The sequence below is a fragment of the Cryptomeria japonica genome, chromosome 10, assembly GCF_030272615.1.
Source record: "Cryptomeria japonica chromosome 10, Sugi_1.0, whole genome shotgun sequence".
Lineage (NCBI taxonomy): Eukaryota > Viridiplantae > Streptophyta > Pinopsida > Cupressales > Cupressaceae > Cryptomeria > Cryptomeria japonica.
Genome location: NC_081414.1, coordinates 538,951,193 through 538,976,019, shown reverse-complemented (window position 1 = coordinate 538,976,019; position 24,827 = coordinate 538,951,193). Strand labels below are relative to the sequence as shown.

At 38.0% G+C, this 24,827-nt stretch overlaps 1 protein-coding gene across 2 annotated transcripts in view; it reads left to right on the top strand.

The window, feature by feature from the left end:
• Nucleotides 1-24,827, top strand: part of LOC131060781 (uncharacterized) — a 46,534-nt gene that overhangs the window by 13,784 nt on the left and 7,923 nt on the right. Inside the window, exon 2 of one of the 2 annotated variants that reach the window (XM_059213179.1) lies at nucleotides 9,817-9,989. The exons of the other annotated variant lie outside the window; for it this stretch is intronic. The gene's annotated coding sequence lies outside the window, so the exon portion shown is untranslated. The remainder of the gene's footprint in view (nucleotides 1-9,816; nucleotides 9,990-24,827) is intronic. 2 annotated transcript variants of the gene reach the window in all.

Below are 24,827 nucleotides of genomic sequence, written 5' to 3'. Positions count from 1 at the left end.
ATACCGTAAACTAGCAATTATCAGGCCAATTTGAATCACATTTCACCCTTGAACTCCCAATCTGCAAACAAACTCTTTGAGGGCCTTTTCCCACCTTCAACCTGCAGGAAGACCATAGGGAATATAACTAAAATGAGCTCCCTTCATCTTCTTTTATATTGTCTCCAAATATCACACTTAGCTAGATGGTTCTAGTCCAACCTCTCAACAAGGTAACTCCCAAATACTTCTCTCTCCATATGTGGTGCTTTTCTTCCAAGGTGGTCAAGGAATCAAATTAAGGAGTCAACTTGTAACTCCTCCTAAATATGTCATTGTTCAACAAGGATTAATTGCAAGTCAATAAGTCAAGTGTAACCTCTACCCATTCAACACAATCAACACATGGCATGCAATATCTTCTCCTCTAGGTAACTTCTCCACACATGAATGCTTTAAGTAGGGTCTGAGACATAAAAATGAAGGCACAAGATGCAAATTGAATAAACAACATGCAAGTGGCCTACCATCCTAAGAACCCTTTTGAGAAATTGTGAATTTTCAACTTCCATAGAGTTTCATGAGCAAGTGAACCAATGGCAAATAGACCCTCCTAAGAGTTCAACCAAAGTTTAACATTCAAATGAGAGGAAGAAAATTGAAGAGAGGAGATTGCTTAAAACACCTATAAACATAGGGTTAGAGCACACTTAGAGCTGAGGGGCAAAACCACCCATTTTGTACATGTGCAAACCTCATAGGCTCCATCATTGAATTTATGTGCCTTAAAGAAACACATCTGCTTTTGTCTCTTCCAGCTTTTGATTGGGCTATATCCCATCCTTCTCTGCCAAGTTCTACTCTTCACTTCTACTCCTCTTGTAGATATATGTTTACCACAATCTATCCTTTCCCACCAAACTCTCTCTCTCTCTCTCTCTCTCTCTCTCTCTCTCTCCATTTTCTTGTGGGTTTTGGTCCACCACTATCCATCGATCAATTTTATTTTCCTTTGCTTGCTCACTACTACTTCCACCTCATGACATCCCTTAGGTTCTCCTATTTTCTACAAATGCATTTCCTCTTCCTCAAGAGCAAAGTTTGGGTTCAAATGAATTTGCATGATGGAATCAAGCAGGTCATCCATATATTCTTTTTCACCTTGTTGTGCTCCCTTGATCAAGATACTATCTCCCTCATCTAGAATTATCTCATGTCCTATATTCGTAAGGTCTACACTTTGTACCATCTCAGGGTACTCTTTATATGCATTTTCATGTTGTACTATTAATTTCTCACAACCACCAATTTGCACTAACTCTACCTCCATGTCTTCCAAACTGACACAACACTATTGCATTTTCTTCACTGGATTGTTTCTCCATATCCTCAATGAATGTTAGCATTTTAATTTGTCTCTAGAGAGTCAACACAAAAGGAAATTGTATTTGAGGAATCCTCTCTTTAAATTCTGAGGGAAAGTTAATTGGAAAGATAAAATAGCCCTAAAATTAAGCTATGAATTATATATGCAGTTGTCAACATCATACAATTTTGAATTTTCTCAAGATGGTTTGCATGAAAAAAATGACAAATGAATTTCTATCCTATCTTTTTTTATCTTGGGGAGTGAGGACAAGGTTTGAAAAGTTCTTATCTGACAATTATTATTATTTTTCAATATTTAAAACACTTCGAATTAGATGAAACAAGTAGCTGAACTAGAACAAAACAGAGACCACCAGATCCACATATATTGGAAAGGGTAATCAAACCACTTCTAATACACATCCACAATGCAAGGTCTTAGAAAACTGAATTACTTTTAAGAACACAGTTATTTCTAAGATGAATTGTAGTGTCGATACAAAGCTTAAGATAGTTCTTCACTTTTATCTTATTTGATAGAATCTAACACATTACACAAACATAGAACTTAAATCGAAAGTGTGAACAATAATTTTTGCAGCATATACTGAACTTCAGTTTTCATTAAAAATAGCTTGTGCCCAAAGCACTTATTTATAGGTTACAAAGAATGAAGATTTTAGGAACTTGAAAATAATAATTATTTATCCCCAAAAATCAATGTTTTGACTCTCATTGTTCCACGGCCGTTGGGGATGGGGAGATAGGGGGACGTTGGGACAGGCTTTGGGGATTGGGGGACAAAGGGAAAAAGTTTCGGGGACGGGTTTTTGAGACGGGGGGACTTGGGCCTAGGGGGGGAAACGCATTTCCATGGAACATTGGAACTTTTGAGGCAACCCTCAAAAGCTATAGAAAATTTGGGAGATAAAGATTCTTTAGACAAAACTAATCTAAGCAAATAATAACTATTTATCTCCAAAAATCAATGTTTTGAGGCAACCCTCAAAAGCTATAGAAAATCTGGGAAATAAACATTCTTTAGACAAAACTAATCTAAGCAAATAATAAAATAAATCTGCTTAAAATAGGCTTCTCATCTGCCGAAAAATTGCATATTGTTAAACAAGGTATTATTGCTTTTCAGGGGGTGTATGTGGGAGGTTGATAGTTTGGATTCTGGATTCCTTCCGGGTTTTCAGAGAGCTTCAAGATGGTTCGACATGCATCTGCATCGGGTGACTTTTTTCGGACTTACTATTTTTAGTAAGTGCGACAATTGCTTAGAATGTGGTTAAAATCACTTTGGAAACACTTACTATTTTTAGCAGTATGCTATTTTTAGTAAGTACTATTTTTAGCAGGATGTCAGCAGGCTTGTTCAGATGGCTATTTTCGGCAGGTCAGTTTGAGCAGTTGGTCTTCCAAGCATTTTTTGGTGCTGTTCTTGGCAAGGGCTCTTCAGCTCAGTTCAGTGACTATTTCTGGCAGGGCAATTCTCTCAGCTTGTTTCTCCATATCCTTGGAGCTTGTTTTGGCAGGTTCAGTTTTTGATGAAAAATGGTGTTTTAAATTAAATTATAACTTAAGGCAAAGGTTGAACAATTTCTTTTAAAGGGATTGCTTAAGTTATATTGATATCTAAGTCATTTCCTTAATTATATATTGGGCGATTTATTGTTGAGGAAAAATACTTTATAAAGTGAAATATTAATAAGGCAAGATGGATGCCTTATGGAGAAATAAGTTAATTTTATCATATATTTCACATATCAACCTTGGATGCCACATTATGATTTTATTGTCATTTTTATAAAGTATATTTGCTCCTATGAGAATGTCGATTTGGAGAAAGGAGAAATGAAATGTAATTTCAAAATAATGTGAAGTGCATGTGCATTTGGGTTTGGTGTTCATTTGGAGGGATTGTGAATTTGAATTTGGAGACACAAAGTCTATAAATAAGAGTGTTGGGCTCTTGTTTTTGGTATCCAAGAATTTTTATAATGAAATGCTGCCGAAATGTAGAGTGAAAGCTTCGGGGAACGCTTACCTCCTAGCCATAGCTTGATTTCTTGCTTGCAATACAACAACTAGTCGAGCCAGAGACTGCTCTTCATTCAAAGGAGTGGATTGAAGATAATATTGCAGATTTATATATTAGATTTCTGATTTTTGAGAGTGCTGTAGTGTGTTCTTGTTGCTATTCCCGGAGTGTGCTAAAGTGGATGGCTTGCAGATCTCAGTGTGTCATTCTCCTCGTTCTGGGTATTTCATCTATCTTTCTTTATGGTTTAGGTGATTCATTTTGCAAGTTTATAGAGCTTAAAATGGTGTTTTGGATTTTATTTTTGCAAAATCGTACCTTAGCTGGCCGTACCATGTGGCTGAGCGCTTTGGAATGCGTGCATAAAATATTGGGGTCGGTTTGCCATGTTTTGTTGTCCTAGGAATGATTGCCTACCTAGTGATCATTCGCTTTCAATTTCGTGTCATTTGGTTAAGAATTGGGTGAGTTGTGAGTGTTTTAGTGGGATTTGGTGTTGCTGGATTGTGTGTTTTCAGCGTGCTGGGAGTATATCGGAATTAGAGTTTTTGGTTTTTGGAGTTGGTTTTGGGGTGTGTGAGTTCATTGGTGTGAAGAGAAAGGACTTGGTTTCATTTGCAGTTGTATATTGTAATACTGTCCTCCCGTTGCATAAGCGGTAGAGTTGATTGTAATTTCATTTCTAGTCCTCCCACTGAACAAGCGGTTGAGTGATTGCATTCTTCAGTTCTTTAGCTTGTCCTTGACTGGTTTACCGCCAAGTGATTGCATTGTTTTCATTATCCCGCTATATAAGTGGAAGGGGTTGGCTTGCCGTCGGAAGATTGTAATCATTTTTCAGTTATTGGCATCTAACGATCCCCTCGACACTGTATGCTCTCAGCCTCCCAGATTGGGCTCTCGGTGATCAGAAAATGGAGGGTTACTTTCAGCAACATTTGGTTTTCATTTCCTAACCATAACAAGTGTTGTGTTGAATGTAATTGTGAAAAATTTTTGGGAAAAATTGAGGGGGATGTTACAACAATGTTGGCTTTCAATGCCCTGTTCTCAGCTTTCAAGGCTACCTTCTCTTCTCTAATTTTTGCTATCATCTCATTAGCACTATTTGTTGCAAATTGCAACATAGCCATATTGCCCTACCTATTTATTGGCCCCAAATTGGTCCTAGTGATTTCAAATTGAATATCCTTGTTAGCTAAAGGAACAACCTCATTTATGATGAGGCAATCCTCAATGTCCTTTTTGAACCTTGCTCGTTTTTTTAATTTCATGATTTTTTTTGTATCATAGTAGAGATGGCACCCACTTTGAGAGGTTTTACAGTTATCACTCCTTTTTCTTGCCAAAGATGTTTGTACCCACTTCAAAACACTTTCCATTGGTCTCTTAGAAAGATTGTCCACGAGAGATATATCTTCTATAGGTTGAATAGGTGGAAGAGATGGAGATTGAGAAGAAGAGATAATATCGTGGTGTAGAGATGTAAAAGGTGAAGAATTTTTCTTTTGGCTGGACAGGTATAGATGGTGCAACAAAAGAACTAAGAGCATCCATATGAGAAGACAAAAGAGTACAATCATGTGATTCTTCATAGCTAGCTTCAACTTGCTGACCTTCAAAGTCTCATTTGCTTCATAAGAAGCTTTTCATTTTCTTCTTCTTTCTTCTTCATCATTGCATTGTCACTTGTAGTATGTCCACCAACAATGTTTAACACTTAAGCACTAGGGGCTATTAAAGTAATATTGTGAGTGCCTAGGGTTTTAATTTCCAAATATTAGGGGTTTTAATTTGTGGGTTGATCACCTCGAAATTTGTGCCAGTTGCTTGCTGAAGGTTTTTGATTGGTTTTTCAAACTTTTTTTGCTGATTTTTTATTAACAAAAATCAAAGTTTTTTTGAGAAGTTGACCTCATTTTTTGTGTCAATGGAAAACGGGGGGATGGTGTCATTGGCCAACATCATGTTGGAAGGTAATTAGTGCTTCAATGGCAAGAACTACAATACAAGGCTAGATTGTTTAGGGTAATACTACTCGTCCCATAGTGGCAAACAAAGACAAAAACAAGATTGATGAGTGTAACTGTGAAGCAGTTATGTTGCTCAAGTTATTAGTCACCAATGAGTTGCTTCAAGAAGTGCTGCCAGACAAGACTACTAAGGAGATCTAGAGTCACCTGAAAGATCTGCATGAGACATCAGGTAAAGGTAGAGCTTTCTTCCTTAAGAATATGTTGTTCTCAATTATGATGGACGACAAAATGTTTTCTCCTAAATTTGTTAATTCTTGAGGTATAGGCTTAGGATTGAAGGATCTTAGTTGCTTCAAGGTCATGTTGCTATGTTTCCTTCTCTAAGCTTCAAAATCAGCAACATAGTTCACCTAGAAGTCCTCTATGGTTGGCATATGTGCATATTTTGATTCAAAGGCTCTCTACATTTTTTACTTTGATCAAAGCCTTTTCTTTTATGGTGAACTTGAGATTTAATTTTTTAAGTTCTGCTCCCATATTTTAGCATCCTAGGCACTAGAAAATGTGAACGGCCAATTTGTATCAGAAACCTTGCCCTTCTCTTGTGCTTGTTCATGCAAATAAAATGAGATATTGCTAGCTTTCTGCAATACTTCATCAACATCCCTTGAATATGGATATGAATCATAACCTCATGCCTTGACATGAGTAAAAGTGGGAAAATCGATAAATCAGTAACTCCATTTTGATAAACCATCCTAGCCTACTTTGAAATGGAGACATGGTTCTAGGTTTCCAAGTCTCTCATCGCCAACATACATAAAACATCATTGACTCTTTTGAAATGCTTCACTCCAATTTTGGAACCTGCATAAAAGTGGCAATCTTCTTGTATCATGTCCAGTGTTTTGAAAGCTTTTGTTTGAACTAAGGTGTAGACTGGATAAGACATCATATGAAAGTACTTTGCTTGGGAGAGATTAACTAACTATATATGGATGTTATTGCTGATGACATGACCCCAGTCAGTGTAACTCTTTCCCTTGCAAATGATATTGAAATATAAAGCATCTGGTTTTTGAAGTTTTTGCCTCAAGTTGCCCTATTACTTTGTTCAAAAGAATAATCATTATACTGCTATCCACTTTGAATTTTCTTCCATACAAGGTTTTGGGTAGCCATTTTAGTCTCCTTGGCTCTACCAATCATTTGTTTGCCAACTCATATTGACATCCCTCCAAGTTCCATTTCATTGTGCAAACTCCAAATCAACTATTTGAATCTCCTTGAATGGTTGCAAGCTTAGGGCTATGTCAATGTGTCTAAAGTTAAATTGCATAGAACTTGATGCTCAAAAGTCTTGACTCCTACATGTTTCATTTGTAATGACATGCACATGCAGTCTCTGGATCCGAAAACTGGATTGTAACTGGGAATGCTGTTGTTTTTTACTAAATTGTTGTTACAGACTTTTGGTGAACTTGCTGCCCTTCTTGACCTTGTTGCCAACTTTTAGATCAAGAATATTTATAATTTTATATAATCCAATGAGGTATCATGAATTAGATGGAATACATTCTCAAGTACTGTCTTTAGTTCAATTGTACACTCATGATTTGCCATTTTCAAAACTTAGTCCTTTCTTTGCATCCTTAGAGGCTTTTGGATGATGAAAACAGTGAAGAAATCCTCGGGGAGATGAAAATGTCAACCCTAAGTGTCAAATGATTATGAAAATTCTGAACAACAAAAAAGAGAGTCTAGTTGCAGTAATTTTGATTTTGGATTTAGCTGGAAAATTCTGTACAACGAATCAATTAATGGGGGACACTAAACCTGCTAAATAACTTGTGAAACCCTGCAAGAATAGCAAGAACAAAGCCAACACCTATTAGTATATGGCAATAGTGAGTTGATATGGAAAGGTGGCAAGTTTGGCAAATAGGAGAGAACTTAAGTTTATGCTAACGGGAACATGCTCTATCACATGATTTGAATGGGCTTGCCATTGTTGTATGTGATTGTTGTGCATAATGAAAGGCTATGCTTGATTATCTTGGTCCTATTGCACAATTAGAAGGGTTTTTTTACTTAATGCTTACTTGGTCTCATCATTGCTTGTTCATGCTAGGTATCCCACCTCCCATTGCACAACTTAATAAACATTGTGTGGCTTTGACCTTGTGATTGCTCAAGATATGCCCTTGGGCCACTCAATCCTCATTCCTGTTGTGATTTCCATGGCTCTGCTTTGTCATTGCCATCTTGTCACACATAATTGGATTCTTTGCCACTTAGTCATTTCTTTTAGTCGTGTGATTCAAATCTTCTTGCCCTCTATCTTGGAATTTGATTTAAATTCAAATGCCCATCACCACCTATCCCTTTAGGACCACCTAATTTTCCTTTTAGAGGACATCTTCATACTCACTTTGGCTGACTACGTTTTTCATGCACAATGTAACACATAATAAAATACTAAGTATTCTATCCTCTCTTGAACAAAATCCTCCCAAGTGCTAAATTGCGTGATCAAATGGGATGACTCCAAGGTTTCGAATGTCACGTCTTGATGTGCTCTTGGATAGACTCAGTTGTTTGATGTGATATTGCTGGAATCACAAAGTGGACTTACGTTGAATCTTGAATGCTTGAATGTCGCTGGAACATGGAAATTATCTTGACTAAAAAAGGAGCAAAAGAGATAGGGTTTAGGAAGCTAATCTAATTTTAAGAATGAAAGAGCATTGTACAATCTTTGATGAAACTCAACTAATCTTTGCTTTGACATGCAACAAACATTTCCACAAGGCTAGTGCAATCTTCTGGGGATAGCTAATGATTTTCAAATCACCACTACAAGCATGGATGCCCTCAAGGCGAAGCATATCAATGAAGGAGTGATAATTGGAGTTAAGCTTGGCTAAGATGGATCCAATTGACTATGCAAGACACTTTACAATTAGCAAAATGCTAGTAGTATGGATGTATGAATTTCACCATTGATCATGCACATAGTTCTTCCATTCATCTAAACAACATGAAAATTAAATGAGAAATAGAGACCGTGCAAATGTTGAATCAATAGATAAAGCTCACCATATCTTCAATGAAATTAATATGTTGCTTTCAATAAAGTCTTGGCAATAATGTTTGCCTTCTCTTCCTACTCTACTCTATCTAATTATTATCTGCTACTGATCTATTGCTAATCTATAAAACTATTAACTTTTACAAATGAAGAAGTGGACCCTTATATAGTGCTCTCATTACAATGAGTGGCCATGATCAAATCCTCATCAATGGCCAAGATTGAAAGACAGAAAACCCTAATTAGGGTTTGTTACACCCATTACAAGACATTTAATGCTTGACCAATGACAAAATTACAATAAAATGGACACATGTCCTTCCTTGAATATTCGACCAATAGATGGTGAGGGTAGGTGCATCAAACTTTGTGCCCCTGTGGTAGTTATTTCTTTGTTGGATGAGTTAGGTGCATTGAATCTGGATTCCTTAGCTTGAAATGTTGGCTAAGTGATGACTGGATGCTACCTCAACTAGCTGATCCTCGTAGCTCATCACAAAGGTAAGTGAATGAGGCATATCTCTTGATACTCAGCATTTCCAAGCTCAATCATGAATGAGACAAAGGTTGGAGATATTCTCAATTTGCATTATCTTCTAACTTTGATTAACTCTTTTGAAACTATCTCTTGTATTGATTACCTCCTTGGAGCTTCCATCTTGTTATACTAGCAATGATTCTTGGTCTTCCGGAGGAAATTCAAGATTGTGAGAAATTTCTTTCTTGAGTGCTTGGTCTTCCTTGTACAATGTTACCTTCTTCCTACGATGGAAATTCTTCATCCCAAGCTTGGAGTTTTCTTGTGGTCTCCTTGATCTCTTCTCCTTGCCTCGTAGCCTGTGATGATGATCCTATCCTTGTGTTGCCCTTGCTACTTGCTCATCATATATGCCTTGATTTGCCCTCTTGCATGTAGTTGTGATCTTCCTCCCAAGCCCTGAAGTCTTGAGCTTCTTCAAATTCCTTTGCATTTTCATCCCACTTGCATCAAACCTGGAACAAACATAATTTGAATCAAAACACCAAAATGAAAATGATATTCCACAAATTTCATACTTCTTAAAAACCTTTCAAATCTAGAGATAAGCTTGAAAGTTCTGGAAATTGTTTGAAAATCAGACATTTCTGGGAATGATGTTCTTTCTCAGATCTGGAAATGTCCAATTTATGGCTTCAAATCTACCCAAGATTGGTATGTTCTGTGTTTTATTCCTCTCCCAGCTGATATCCTCTTGCAGTTCTGTTCTCCAAGGTCTTTTCTTTCATGTTGGATTTTGAACTCCTTGCTGGGAATGATGATTGAATTTAACCTTGTTTGCTGTAGGTCAAAATTCACCTTCTCTTTGATATTGCAGACTTGACAATTGCTGATTGAAGGAGGAAGTTCGTTGCTGATCTGCTTGAAGGAAATTGCTGTGACTTGAAGAAGACACAAGTTTGCTGTGTTTTGATTGATCCAGATCGCTGAATTTTGAAGGGCAAATTTGCTGTTTGTTTATGATGACCACACAAATTCACTGATCTGAAGGTGAGTTCACTATGACTCTGCTGGTCTTGAAGATCAGGTCGCTGTTTAGGACATAAATTCGCTGACTTGGTATCAACTAGCAAACGATTATTGATCAAATGAAATGATCAATATATCCCTTTATAGGCATTGAAAGGATGCGTCTTTTGATATAAGGCCGACTTGTTTTGTTCTTTAAAATTTGACATGAAATGTTTCTCTTCTTATGTGGGCCCCTCATCATATGTTAGCGCTAAAAACTCATGTCTTTCCAATGTGGAATTTGTCCAGTACAAGAATTGAAAGATCCCTAAATGGGTTCTTTGCTGCCCTGGATAAGTTTTAATTAATAAACTATCTTTTAGAGCCTTTTGGTGTTCTTAGAGACTAGACAGAAGATGCAGAAAGTGTTGTTTATTTTTTGGTGATGGGGATTGCAACCATTAACCAATAATAACATATAATTCAACTCAAAATAAGATATCAGCTTCTGATTTTATTTATGACAGCAGAAGATGCAAAAAGTGTTGTTTATTTTTTGGTGACGAGGATTGCAACCATTAACCAATAATAACATATAATTCAACTCAAAATAAGATATCAGCTTCTGATTTTATTTATGACAGCAGATTACATTCAACTAGGAGTGAAGATACATTCACCAAAACAATTAGAAATATACCACGGATCCAGCGCTGGGGTTTGTTGCTGATTTGCTATCTAGAAATGGATACAGGCATGAGTTGAAGGTACAAGGGCAGTCCAGATGTACCAATACACTTATACTACCTCCAAATGAAATACCAATAACAAATTGGGCCAAAAACCCAATTACCAGCTGGAAATCCAAATTCTGCCAGGCAAAATTATACAATTTTAGCCTTAAATCCTCATTGTTTTGCTCACCCTGATCTCAATTCAAGCTCGATGACTGTGATTTCTTCTACACAGTCCTTGCTGATCCTAACAATGAAGTTAAGAACAAGAAATGGAGTTAAAACCCTCCATTTTATTTATTATCACTCCACAACCATCTGTAATGGTACGACCCCCTTGGGAAACAGTACAGCTGCCAAAAGAAATAAGTAATGCATTGAAATTGAATGTATTCTTGCTTAGATCTGATGTAATGACCTTGCTGCTAATGATTACTGAGTTTGCTTGTTGAAATGACCCTCAATATGCCTGAAACAAGCTTCTGATGTGTTCCACGTGCCTCCTGTAGAAGGGATTCCGTCCTCTTGAAGACCAAATCTGAGGTTTCCATCTCAAACCTGCTTGTTGTTGTAAATTGCAGACCTGCAACTTCCAAGTTCTTCACAAAATAATATATCATGAATCAAGAATACCTCTAAGGCTGAATACATGCATTCCTTACATTCCACGTGGGATGTACCTGCTGCAAATGGCGGCTCTAAGGCTGCAAGGATCACGCCCAAGCTGAAGAATCAATCTGCCATGCTGAAACCCTTACTCTGCAACCTGAATCCATAATGAAGAATGGCGTACTCAATCTCTGTTAACTATGCACTCTGCCTGAAGAATCCAATGCCAATAACTGTTGAGGGCTACGTCCCAGCCAGTCCAGATCTTGGGGTTTGCGTCCCAGATGAAGAATCACTCACTCAGAGCAAATTCACAAAATAAGTTTGATTGTGTAAAAAGATAATGAACAATTAGGTCTTCATCTCCTTATATCTCCTTTCCTTTCCAAGCCAAACCCTAAAAGGGAGTAAAGTTGGCGTATTATGAAAAGAGTGTTATTTTCTAATTATGGCATCAACTATAGGAAAATAACACTAAATTGCAAATAAATAGCGTCAAGCATTCAAAAAGACTCCGAAAGGTGAGAATCATGTAGCAAAGTTCAAGACCTTTCCAACGAGCTATAACACATAGGCATATCAACCTAGATGAAGCCAGAAACCCCTTATTACTCCGAAATGACTAAATACATAGCCTTATTTTAATTTGTTAAATCGCTAACTTAGGAAATATTGAAATATATTAAAATATCTCCAGATATCCAATAACAGCCCAAAATAACCAAGCAATCATGAATATAACTTTGTCACCTATCTGTGACCGATGCCGGAAAAGTTGAGCTAACTGCCAGTCCCATCCCTAAAATCTAGGGATGCTCCTAGAAACTAGGAAATACACCCAATCTTCCTGAAACTGAAACCATAGTATGGTCCCTTGGAACCTCAAATATGGAAACTGCCACAACCTCCTAAAAGGTAGGGAATCTCCCTAAAAAGTAGGAACCTCTCTTCAAACACCTGTAACTGCTCAAAAGGATCCTGCTTTGCTCCTTGGTCCTTGTTGACATGTATTTTGTACACTATCAAACACAAAATAAAATACCCAAGGGTACCTTATCCTCTCTTGAGTAAAGCCTCTGAATGCTGAAGATATCGCAAAAAAGGATCAATCAGGGTGACTTCAAGGTTCTTCGTTGTAGGATCTCTACGTGTGGATAAGCACCAGTGGTCGTTGTGAATGCTGTTTCTTCAAGGGGTCTTACGCACTTTGAAAGCTAGTCTGTGTTGCTCTCACTGGACTGCAGGAACAAGATTTTTCCTAATACTAACAAATTCTCAAAAAAGATCAAAAGATAGGGTTTTCAAGAGATGAATTCTAATCTAATCCTAAGAATGACTCAATGTAGGCTAGACTTGGTAAGATTCTACCAATTTCAGTATTGCCAAGGAATTACAACTCTACTGGAATTGATGCGATCTTCTAAGGTGATTAGTGATTTTCAAATCGTCAAGAATTATAGATACTACCATAAAGATACATATCAATAGTTCAATAATGATTGAAGGTTCAAGCAATCTAAATATTTCCAGTTGACCACACAAGGCGTCCTTACAATCAGTAAGAAGCTAGTGGTTTGGAACGTGAATCTCACCAAAGATCAAGCACAACAGTTAGTCCTTCAAACTTGAATACTACTTCGACCAAGCATGATTCAAGAAAGTAAACAACCATGAAGATAGCCACAAGAATTGCAATAAAATACCATAACTTCAATATTTTATTGATCTCCAAGCCAAAATAGACAACAATTGTTCGAAATTCTCTCTTCACTACTCAATCTTGCTACAAAATAACTTTCTCTCTAAGCTCTCTAATCTCTTTCTCTAAAATCTAATCTGATCTCATCTTCTAATGACAAAATGAAAATGAGTGACGGTATATATAGCATCCTCAATTACAATGAACGACCCAGATCGAAAGAAGATCAATGGTTGAGATTCTGACACCTAAACCCTAATTAGGGTTTGTTACAAAAAGTTCCCTTTTTAGATGGACTTTATTAAATGCATAGCCAAATATTTAATTGGCACAAAAGTCGAGGAAACATAGACTAATGATAATTAAGATGCCACATCATTCTATAACAACCTTTCTTCTAGAACCTTGTTCCCTTTCCAATGCTCTTTCTTAGTATATGCAACGAATCTGGACACAATTCCTTCAACCTCAGCAATGGGAATCTCAGGAAGATTCTTCATTCGTTCCTCCAAGTGAATAACTTGATCAAAGGCAGTGAGAAGAGCCGCTTCCCATCCAGGTTCGAGTTCTTTGATCTTCTCAATCAGGAGCATAGTAGTGAACATTAGATCCCGTTGCTCATCTGTGATGACATTCTCATCTTTGCAAAAGATGACCTTGATTCTATCTTCCAACTCTTGGTTGTCCACATCTGTCTCAATCTCGATTCGTCGGCCAAGGATGGTACACAATACTTCAAACACTTTATCCTGAATTGGATGGATGACACCTTCAACTTGACTGCATTTGGTGTTGATGTCTTCGAAAAGAACCTCTTTCATTTGGAGTATAGTTGACCACTGAAGTAGGTTATGAGTTCCTCCATCCATTATCTTTTCCTGTGCTAGGATCTTCCTTGGTGTTTGCCTGATTACTTGCAGAACGGGAATGATAACATTTCTAGTGTGAGCGAAAGCGGCTACAGTTATCATTAGATTGTGGACAATCTCAAGGACCTGGATAGCTCGATGGATTGTCTTCATCATTCTTGTTGCAAATTCAATAGCTACCGTGTGGGATTTATCAATCCAAGAACTCATAAGCTGAACCAAGCTCTTGACTCTTTCTGCTTCGCCAACTGATTCTAGAGGAAGTGCTTGCACAGGAGATACTGCTGGAGATGTCTCAAGGGCTGATTCAGATGACTAAAGTAGCCTCTCCAAGCACCGACCTCTCTCTCAAGCTTCTTATTCTTTTCCATTTCTTCCTTAAGTTTGCCCTTAAGTGCTTCAAATGAATCGGTTGCCTCATCCATTGCCTGTTCAGTAGTGAGTGGACCAAGCTCAAATGTTTCTACATCATACTCATCTGCAAGAATTTCACCTTCATACTTGTCCACTACTAGTGTAGCTATCTGCAATTTCCTGGATCCTGTCTCATCCCTTATCACTTTGGACATCTTCGTGGCCTTCCTCTTCTCCGTTACTTCTTGAGAATTTCCTATAAGGCTCTCTAAGTCAATTACATCCTCTTCTTCTTCAATCACAATCACCCTTGTCAGTCTCTCCTTCAACCAATCTGGGATGGCAGATCTTGTCTCTCTAACTTGTATTTCTTTAAGTAAGGGTTCATCTTCTCGAAGAGGAGATGTCGCTTCATCATCATTTCCCTGATCCTCTTGTAGCTCATCAATTTGTAGAGGTTGACTTGATGAATGTTGAGGTGTTTGTCCCTTCTCTGGCCTATCATTCTGTACCATGGATTCCATGGATTCATCAATCTCAAGTACTATCTTCTCTTGGCCTTCATCTTGACTTGCCTTCTTTCCATGTCGAGAAGATGTGCCTGATGGGCGATCTCGATTGGCCTCTTGCTTCTTCTTAGAAGATTCTCTTTTCTCAGGTCTTTCTTTCCTCTTTGCGCCTCTAGGATGAGAGGTGTCTTCACTTACGCTTGCTCCTCCTTCCTCTGGTCTTTCTTCAAAAGTAAAAGTCATTGGTACGTTCTGCTCTCTTAACTTCTGATGTTGTACATCCACCCATCTGCGAGTACATGACAAAACTGGAGCCATCAAAGCTCTCAAGTCCAAAATCTCAGGCTCGCTCCAATCTATCTTCACTCTCTTATCTTCTTTGTCATAGGATGACTAGAGATGTCTGTCATTGTCCTGAGCTTGATCGGCTACTCTATAAACTTTGCATTTCCTGATGAAATCTAAAGGTAATCTGGAATGCATCTTTCTTTTCACTTCTAAATCACTTGAGAGATTCATCCAAAAGTCTTCTACCTGAAACTCATGTCCGTACTTCCTAGCAACTGTTTCCTCCATATAACCATAAGGATCAAAATTCTCCTGCGGGAAAAAGAAGGTGAATGAATACAAGGCTAATTCCTTCTCTGCATCCTCTAAAGCTTGAGTATTAGGACATACCTCAACTGAATTCCCCAATATGATAGGTACGGGCACTCCATTTCCATGCTTGTGTCTGGATACCTTTGCACAAGCTACCAATTGTCTGGTTACCTCAAGTAGCACTATTCTATCTGTCGGATATCTCGGCAACATGTAAGGAGGTGAAGGACATCCCTGAACTCTGATGTATGTAAACTTTTGAAATTGGATGAACCAAGCACCATACCTCTTCACAAGCTCTTGTGCATCCGGAGATAGTCGATTGTGAATCCCGCCTTGCAATATCCTAGTGATGTTCATCGTGAAGGTATCATTGACTAACTTGTAGTCACTTCCAGTTGGATGATGCAGATGAACATAAGAGTCACAAACTCTCACCTCTCTGGGTCCTCTTCCGATCACTCCTCTGTGAGGTAGCCCTGCATACTTGAAACTCCTGATCAAGGCATATATGACGTATGAGCTCATGTGGAACGACTTGGTAGGCCTTAGTCTTCTCAACTGCACATCCAGGCTATTGCTAATTATTCTGGCCCAATGAATCGTTCCCTTTCCTTGGACAATCACTTGAATGAAGAAGAACATCCACTTCTCGAAGTAGAAGGCTTGAGGAGACCCTGTAACTCGATTGAGCAAAGTTATCAAATCTCTGTACTCCCCCTGGAAATCAATCCTATGCGGTGTATTGGGAATCTTGTTCAGGCGAGGACGACTTTTGAGCAACCAATTTTTGTTGATGAGGTTCAAATAGGTGTCAGGATCATCTTCATACATTGACCTGGCTCCTTCTAAACTTTTGTAAATCATATCTTTATGCTTTGGAAGATGGAGAGCCTCACTTATAGCCTCCTCTGAAAGGTAAGCTAAAGTGTTTCCTTCCTTGGATACGATCGATCTCGATTGTGAGTCATAATGGCGGGCACACTCGATCATCAGCTCATGACACTGGATTGCTGGGGTGAATCCTGCCGCCTTGATGATGCCACTTTCAATTATTCTCTTCATGACAGGTGATGGCTTGCCAATGTAGGGGACCTCTCGAAACTTCTTCACACTGAAGTTTCCTAAGTTGGTATCTTCGATATTGCTCCATTTGGACACGATCCTGGTCTCCAATTCTTCGTTCTTCTGATCTTCTTTGATGAGGGTTGGACGACTAGTGGATGCTCCTGTCTTTGGAGTCGCCATCTTGACACCTACACAACATTTCACAATTAGTAATATACCTTGAAGTGTAGAAATATAGAGTAAAAAGGAAGATTTAAGATTTTAATTAGGAAACTTCATGATAAATTTTGAGTTATCATTTCCTAATTAATTACGCAATACTTGGATTTTCAAAACAAATGTTCAAAATTCAAATCTTCGACGATGGTATTAAGATGATTTCGCCATACCTCCTCGAGTATTAAACTCTAAGAAATGATGCAAAAATAGATGAATTTCGCTAGGCAAAATGTAGATCAAAGTTCTCCCTTGGATAAAATGCGCCTCCTTCCTCAAAAGAATCAACTCCACTCCCTTCTAGTCTCCAACACTTGAAATAAATTCGCTCCAAGCAAACCAGATTTCGTACCTCCAATTAGCTCTCCAAATTCGCTCTTAAGGCAATGATTGAATGATTTGAATTGTGAAAAAACACCTCCAATATATAGAGCGCTCACCCCTTTGCTCCCTCTAGGCCGACTTGGCAAAAAAGAGGTTTAAAATAAATAAAATTCCAAAAAAAGGGGGCCGACTTGGCAAAATAAATGAAAATAAGGCCTTGTGCGCTTTATATTTAATTTTAATTTAATAAAAATTAATTTTAAATACCTCCAAGATTAAAAGTTCGATTTTCTAAGGCCTAAAATCAATTTGTTAAATGCCAAAATTTAATGTCAATTTAATCTTAATTTTCCACATGCCTCAAAATTAGCAATTTTGGCGATCTAATGCAATTTGGAGAATATTAATTTTTAAAACAAGGCTTAATGAGATTTCATGAGGATTTCGCCCTGGACCTTCTCTGAGGGTCAGGAGCGATTTTTGAATTTTAGCCTTGAATATTTCACATTTCAACTTGAAAATCTCCTGGAGGGTAAATTGATATCCCGTTAACGTGTTGCACTTCAAATTTGACATTTTTTATGAGGAAAAATAGGTGAAAATGTAAATTTCGCCCTGTACCTTCACTGAGGGTCAGGAGCGATTTTTCATTTTTTAGCAAAAATCCACCTTGGCCTGTTTGTTAAACCTTCAATACTACTTCCAAAATCCATTTCCTTGCACTATAAAGTCCATTTCCTTGCACTATAAAGTTAATTCATCAATAATTTTGAAGGAAATAATGTCTTTAAAGACAATTCCGCTCTGGACCTTCACTGAGGGTCAGGAGCGATTTTTCATTTTTTGCTCAAGTTTAGCACTTTTCAACCTCCAAAATCTCTTCAAGATATTTCAACTAGGTCCTTTCACTGAACTGCAAACTTAGCTCTATCCAATTTTGGAGAAAAGGTGTGATTTTGAAGTTTTTCGCTCTGGGCCCTCTCTGAGGGTCAGGAGCGATTTTTGCAAATTGGGCTTGATTCTTCATCATTTTTTATTAAAACTTTATTCATCATTTGGCAATGTCCTTCCTTAATCCACTCCAACCAAATTCGCTTTGTTGTTGCAAGGTAAAATGAGGATTTTCAACAATATCGCTATGGGCCCTCTCTGAGGGTCAGGAGCGATTTTTCGCTATGGGCCCTCTTTGAGGGTCAGGAGCGATTTTTCGCTATGGGCCCTCTCTGAGGGTCAGGAGCGATTTTTCATTTTCTGACCAAAATCATCAAGTTTCAAAGGCAAAATAATATTCATCATGTTCTCGGAGGTCTCTTCTCCTTGTCCTAACCTTGCCTTAGCACCATTTTGAAGAAAACATGCCTTTTTTGAAAATCTCGCTGTGGGCCTTCAATGAGGGTCAGGAGCGACTTTTGGGTTTTAGGCAAATTCCTTTATCTTTTAATCTTCAAATCACCTCCAAGGCATAACACATCACGTTCTCCTCCTGTCCACACAAGATTTTATCTCAATTCTTCAAACCAAGGAGAGAAAACTGGAAAATCGCTATGGGCCCTCTCTGAGGGTCTGGAGCGATTTTTGTAATTGCCTTCAAAATTTTGATTCTCAACGATTTCTTTTCACTTCAAGGCTTTTCAAACATCGTTTCAAACCCATGCCTAACCTTAGCCTTCCTCAAACTTGGATGAAAAATTCCCATTTTAGGTTTCTCGCTGTGGGCCCTCTCTGAGGGTTCGGAGCGATTTTTCGCTGTGGGCCTTAGTGAGGGTCAGGAGCAATTTTTTCATTTTGGGTTGATTTCTTCTTGTGTTGATCCTCCAAATTATATTCAACGGATAGAACATGCTTTCCTTCATCCCTTCCAATCATAAAATCACTTTGATCTTGTAAGAATAATGCATATTTGAAAATCTCGCTGTGGACCCTCTCTGAGGGTCAGGAGCGATTTTTGCTACTTGGACCAAAATGTTTCACTTTTCATCTAAAAATCACTTTGCCAAGGGAGATATCGTCTTGTTCTTTGCTATGAATAAAAATTCATGTCCAAGAAAGGTCCAAAAATGTGCACACAAAGAAAATCGCTGTGGGCCCTCTTTGAGGGTTAGGAGCGATTTTTCCTTTCCTGGGCAAAACTCCTTCAATTTATCATCTTTGATCAAGTTTAGATACCTCATTATGTTCATTCTATCCTTCATCATGCTCTTGACCTCTCAAATCGACCAAATAAGGCTAGCAATGACCCTTATAAGATTTCTCGCTGTGGGCCCTCTCTGAGGGTCAGGAGCGATTTTCTGTTAGTCTCCAAAATTCATCAATTTTCATGCCTTCAATCCTTCCAGAGCATTAAGTCATGTACAATCATGTTTCCAGGAGACCCTGCACAAAGCAATTTAGAAAAGTCAGTGACAAATATGATTTAAACAACATTTTCGCCTTGGGCCTTCACTGAGGGTCAGGAGTGATTTTACCCCTTTTGGCCAAATTGCTTCAAATTTAAGTCTCAAACTGCTTCACAAGGCAAAGTCAGGTCACTTTCAAGGTCAGGAACCAGTTAGCAAGTTCATCAAAAACAAGAAATTGTACTCCAGATAAATTTCGCCCTGGGCCCTCTCTGAGGGTTAGGAGCGATTTGTCTGTTTCAGGCATCATCTTGCTTCAAAAATTTGATCAAAACTCACCTAGGCAAGAACACACAATTTCACCTTCAAAAATGCTAACACTTAGTCAAAATTGGGTTTTACCCTAAAAACCTTATTAGACCTAACCTGAGACCCATTTGACTCTCTTGAAGGACATACCTTATTTCAATCATCTCAATTCTTTGGGAGGATGCTTAACAACTTTCCAAAATTCGACTGGACTCAGCTTGAATAACATCCAAAAGAAACTCCTAAGGTTTAGCCCTAGTCCAGATAGACAACTCACTCACTCAAAACCCTAAAAGCAGAGAGAAGAACAAGCAAAACAAAAGCGAAAAAGAGGGGGTCCCCATTCTAATGGGGCGATGTGTGAAATGGTCACAACAGTCCCCCAGGTGGTCATTCAGTCAACTGCTAGTTCTCCCTAAAAAATAGGAGACCTCGTCTGAAAGTCCGAAACGGCTCACAGATCCCCTGCAAAGCTCCATGACCCTCAGAATGAGTCCCCTAACCATGTTGTTGACCTACGGGAACTCGAATGGTAGGTCAACCCCTGCTCATCTCATGTCACCTAAAAAAAGGGGACATTACAAGAATTTTGTGCTTTTACATAGGCAAAGGAAGTGAAAGGTGGAAAGTCGTGCTTTTAGGTGGTCAAAGGAAGTTCGCACTTTTTGGGGGGCAAGCCAAAGGAGGTGCTTAAAGGAGTTTGCGGTTTAGCATGGGCAAAGGAAGTTCACGTTTTGAGGGAGGCGAAGGAAGTGTCAAGGTAAAGTTTGTGCTTTGATGTCCCCAAAGGAAATGCCAAGGTAAAGTTCGCGCTTTGTCAAGGGTATTGGAAGTGATTCATCACTTGTTGATTGGCTTGGTACTCCATTCATTCCCTTTGCTTGCCATAGATCAGGTTTTTTGATAAATTCTTAGCAACGTTCTAGCAAGGTCATGATCATCTTCAAGCAAAGGAAATGTGGGGTGAAAGTTTGCTGATTTGAGACCCCACATGTAGTTAGCTGATTTTGGGGGGCAAAGGAAATGACCTTAAGACGTTCAGTTTTGCTTACGTAATCACCTTGCCCTGAGCCTCTTCATGATCATTCAGACCTTAGCCTATCCTTCTTCCAAGTTTTCACTCTCTTTCAAACAATTTTCCTTAACCATATTTCAGCACTTCATTTCTGATTTTGCAAAGCCAATGATGATGAACAAATGGAATGATTATCATATATCGTTCATTTCCAAGGCGTTGAGAAGCCATTCTGACTCAATTTCACCCAAAGGGAGAGACTTGATTTGATTACCTCTTGGCCACCTAAGACACTACACCTCCTCAAGCAAAGGCTTATAGCTAAAGACTCTACAACTGTCCTAGAAAGCAGAAAAAAGTGGGGGTCCCCATTTGCAGTGGGGCGATGTGTGAAAACGTCACAACAACTTTGATCCATCCACAATCCCAGAGACCCACACACTTTTGACACAATAATAGATTCACATGCACTTTGACCGACGAATTGATCATCCTTATAGAGGAATTGCACATGTCCTTTACCCAAGACTTTCACTACAAGAAGTAGACTCTCAAAACACCCTCTACCCACCATCCACTTAATGTCGGACATTCTTACACGGTACACCATTTACTTAGTACTCTTACATTAGAGGGCATTCAAACACAGTCCCTTATAGGATAAACCAACTCTGATACCATTTGATGTAGTCAAGAGTAGGGAACCAAATGAATGGCGAACTTCCCCTTGTAGCAAGACCTCACAACACTTCACCAAGACACTTATAATGGGTTCCCAAGGTAGGATTAAACACTTAAACAGAGAGAAGGAAAAACCTCAAAACTGGCCATTCTAACATAAGCTAATTATTAAAAAACCTGGACCAGATTTAAATGAGAGTTCCTTAACTAATATTAGCGATTTATAACAGATTTGTAATACTTATTAGAGCCTCATGTAAAAATAAGAAATATAATATAAAATAAGTCCTGTCCTTTTGCTGATTTTGAGTCTCACAAGTCAAAGCATTCATAAGAGTTATCTCTAGATTTGCATTCCCTTTAAGGTGGTCAAGGAATCAAGTCAAGTCAATTTGTAAATCCCCTCAATAGCAACTCCTCTCAAATATGGTGCCATTCAAGAAGGATTAATTGCAAATCAGGAAGTCAAAAGCAACCTTTACCTAGTCAACACAATCACATAGAAAGCAAGATCCTCTCCTCCAAGTGACTCCACAGTCCACACACAAGCTCCTCAATTAATGTCAAAGGCTTGTCAATGAAGGTAAAAGATACAAATTAAATAAATAGAAAATGCAAACGGCCCACCATCATAACCACCCTTATGAGAAACAGTGACCCTTCAACTTCCATTGGGTGTCATGAGTAAGTGAACAAGTGGTAAGTATGCTCTCCAAAGATTCCAACCAAGTTTGAACATTCAAATAAGAGGGAAAACATCTGAATTTGAATATTTAAAGAGTAGAGATTTGCCTTGTGCACCTAGAAACATTGGGTTAAACTAAAAAAATCCAAAATTGCAATAATATTATTTTGGTTGATCCTGATGGCATGACCCTTGAGATGCTCATAAACCCTTTAATCATCTTATTTTATGGCACACAACTCTAGCAATGTCAATTGTATTCATGACAATTGCTCTATAGAGTTTCTAGAAAATGAAATAATAAGGGTTCAAAACATTAGAAGTTGAGCCATTATGTTTCTCGTAAATGCCATAATGTCTCTTTGTATTTTATATTTGTATATTAATGTAACATGGCCATTCTTTCAATGGCTGTGAAATAGATAAGTGAATATAAGCATAGGTAGCATAGATCTGACTTTTTTATTCTTTGTATATAGAACAAAGAATCAAGACTCACATGGACTTGCCTTGACTCGGCGAGCCACGAGTCAAGTCAAGCCTGGCGAATTCTAGGGGCTTGAGCTTGGACTTAGCCGAGTCTAGGTAAAACTTGCTGAGTTTGGGCAAGTCCCGTCACCTGAACGTGTCAACCAAGTGTTTTAAAACTCAACCATTTTTCTGTTTTAAATTAGAAAATTTCAATGCTTTTTTGGTTTATGACATGCCCCCAAAATATACAAAAAATATAACATTTAACTCCTCATCTTTGTCTTCAAGTCAATCTCATTCTCTTCATCAAAATATATACATGAAATATAACAATTAAGTATAAGTCACATTTCAATATGTTTGAGAGTGATTTCAAATCTCTAGGAGCTTTAATGCAAATTAATATGTTTTAGAAGATCTTATAAATTTTCAGACAGTCAAATTTCAATAATCAACATGCTCCTAGCAGCATTCTTTCACTTTCTCTATCTCACTCCCTTTATCTCCCCTGAACTCTAGACCTATCTCTCTCCCTATCACTCTTCCTCTATCTCCTCTCTCTACCTCTCTTTATCTCATCTCCTCTCTCCCCCAAGATCTAGACTTATTATCTCTCTACCTCTTCTCTCCCACGCGTAAACCCTTGCGAGCGGTGCTACCCTCAACCTCATTTTGGTATGCCCTTAAGCCCTCATTAAACTAGAAGTCTAAGAAAGTTATAGGTCAATGATGAATCATGATCATAAAAATCTACATAATACATATCCCCTGTTGCAAATCTTTGCATATTCATAGTTAAAAATATATGATGGCTGTTGCATTATCCAGGACCTACCTTAGATGCTTTTGTAGGAAGGATGCAGGCTCCTATGAGCCATAGACTTCTAGTTATTGTTTTGATATTTGTTTGGAACATTTGATGTCATGGATTTCATATTCCATGAGTTTTGTATACATTTGACAATATTTATATATCTAAGTGTGCTATTTCCTTTAGCTACAACTTGCGTTTATACTTATGTGATTGATGTATACTTGCGTATGTGATCAAATTAGCTTTTATTTGATGGTATTGTGTCTTTATGGTTTATTTAATAAAGGGTGCATGAAACAAGTTTTAAATCCTTAAAAATCTCTAAATTTCTTGGGTTTTTTCTTTCTTGAGTCTTTGTCGAGTCCCGAGTCCAAGTCATGCTTGCCAAGTCCAAGCCAAGTCAAACTCTCGTAACTATGATATAAAATCTACATAACGAAACTTTACATTACAGTTCTGACGTGTTTTTATATTGTTCTTTATGCTTTATATGACTGGGCACTCCAAGTATTGTTATTTGCAACACAATATTCTTTCATTTGTTTCTATTCAAAACACATTTGAATCTGTTTCAGTGTTGTCTATTTGGCAATCTAGGGCCTCAAATTAGTGGTATTAGAGCATTTATTTCATACTACATCTTAGTGGTGTTGGAGTATCTCATTTGATTCCACCTTTACCATTTATATGCCCGATATTGTAAGGGCTAACTACAAGAGATTTGGTCTTGAAACGAATGATCCTAAATGCTGCCATCCTTCACAATTTCAATAGATGGCAGATAGAATGACAGTATGACTTCAAAGGTGCTGACTCTAGAGGTGTTCTACAAAATGATAAGTATACAACAGTAAAGAGAAGATTTGCAGCCAAAGCATGCACAATAAAAAATGGTCACTTTGCTCGACTTCTGCAACAAGTTCAATCCTCTTCACACCCATTGATATCATCAAAACATGACAGTTCGGTTTCCAAGGATCATACAAGCTATGAGTAAATTTGGATATCCTTATTTTTAAGGCTAAATAGATGTTGATTCTTTAGATGGTTGGATAAACGTAATTTTTGTGCAGTCAATCAGTTTTGTGATCAAGAAAATAACACCTTTTCTCCTTTGAGAGTGTTGTTTGTAAAGAAATGGTGGAAAATTTACTGTATTGCCTACAAGGATGACATTGGATGTATTACTGTAAGAATTTTTTGCTCTTATTGGTGAGATTTGAAAGCAAGAAAGACATACTTGTGGCACAAGCTAACATGGCACCTCCTACAGTAGACAAGCAATAGTTGAACAAAGTATTAGAGGAATACAAGGATCTTTTTAGATCCCTATTGGAATGCCTAAGCAATGTGAGTGAAGCATACTATTGATTTCATTTTAGGATTACCTCTTCCTAATGCCTCTCTATACTATTGTTCATTCCTCAAGAATGAGAAATCAAGTGGTAGATTCATGAACTTGTGGAAAAAGTACAGACTGGGCATGCTCTTTTTCCTGCAACAGTTTTGTTGTGCTTGTGCTAAAGAAGGATGGCTGATGGAGGTTTTGCATCAATTTCTCAGCTCTCAATAAGATCAATGTGA